Genomic DNA, 1,199 nt, shown 5'->3' with positions numbered 1-1,199 from the left:
TTGTATGAGAAGGAGCCGGTTCTTACTGCGTAACGACGGAAGTTGGCAAAGATTCTGAAGTCATGGCAGAATTGACGGCTCTTTTGCGACATGAAATCCCGGAGGGAAGGAACAATCTGGCCGGCAGTCACACAAACTTGGAGAGAGTTGCGGAATACTGCGAGGCCAACTACTTTTAGGCAGAGTACAAAAGGATCGCATTGGAGGAAACAAAAATTACATCACCCAGTCCTTAGCTAGCGTTGTATATCAGATAAATATTCTGGCTTATAANATGAAATCCCGGAGGGAAGAAACAATCTGGCCGGCAGTCACACAAACTTGGAGAGAGTTGCGGAATACTGCGAGGCCAACTACTTTTAGGCAGAGTACAAAAGGATCGCATTGGAGGAAACAAAAATTACATCACCCAGTCCTTAGCTAGCGTTGTATATCAGATAAATATTCTGGCTTATAATTTTCTTCAGTTGCTGGACTTGTAAACGTCTCAGCTTGCCGAAATGAATAGCCAGATGAATCACATCGCTCAAACAGTTATGATGCATAAGGGAAAGGTAACCAGGAGGGAGATTGGTGTATGAGAGCTAAAAAAGTGGCGACTCGCCAGTACAAGATTATTGCGACTGCGAACCCGGAAAAATCAATAAAATATGTCAGGAAGAGCATTTATTACATAATCTTGGATGAGATTGGACACGGAGTACGTAGCTGTGGCACACTACGAAGCAAGCAACGTGGAGGTAGTCAAGGCAGCGTTCAGAGTCTAGGTGCTACCTCCACAGGCTCAGGATTAGGTGCTGCTATGGTGGGGCTTGTTCCTACCACCAAACCACCCACGCTACCTCAGACAGTGAGAACTGGTAAAAATTACACACAAGTACATTCATCAAATGCATTTCTTACCCAGAGCTTCATCCATAAGAATTGCCAATGGATACCAATGATGACACTACCAATTATCAAACATCCCGTATGTACAGGGTGTCCCGGGGGCATCCTGGGGCACCCTGCGTGAATACTGAGAAACGTAGTACGAGTGCTACACAAACTTGTAAAGGCGTACTTTTTCAGTTGCGGATATAAAAAATAAACAAAATCATTTCGTTAAATGCCAAGGTATTTACTGCTTCTCTCGCTTGCATGCGCACATACTTGTTCTATGATTATGTGTCTCTTCGTTTTTTCAGTTTCTTCTGAAT

General features: G+C 43.8%; 1 pseudogene; it reads left to right on the top strand.

The window, feature by feature from the left end:
* Positions 1 to 62: 62 nt before the first annotated feature.
* LOC106746456 lies at positions 63 to 970 on the top strand (annotated as a pseudogene).
* The last annotated feature ends 229 nt before the right edge of the window (positions 971 to 1,199 follow it).

The sequence above is a fragment of the Dinoponera quadriceps genome, unplaced genomic scaffold (genome assembly GCF_001313825.1).
Source record: "Dinoponera quadriceps isolate SergipeBrazil2010 unplaced genomic scaffold, ASM131382v1 scaffold1992, whole genome shotgun sequence".
Taxonomy (NCBI): domain Eukaryota; kingdom Metazoa; phylum Arthropoda; class Insecta; order Hymenoptera; family Formicidae; genus Dinoponera; species Dinoponera quadriceps.
The sequence above is the reverse complement of the archived record's forward strand: the minus strand, read 5'-3'. Positions and strand labels throughout refer to the sequence as shown.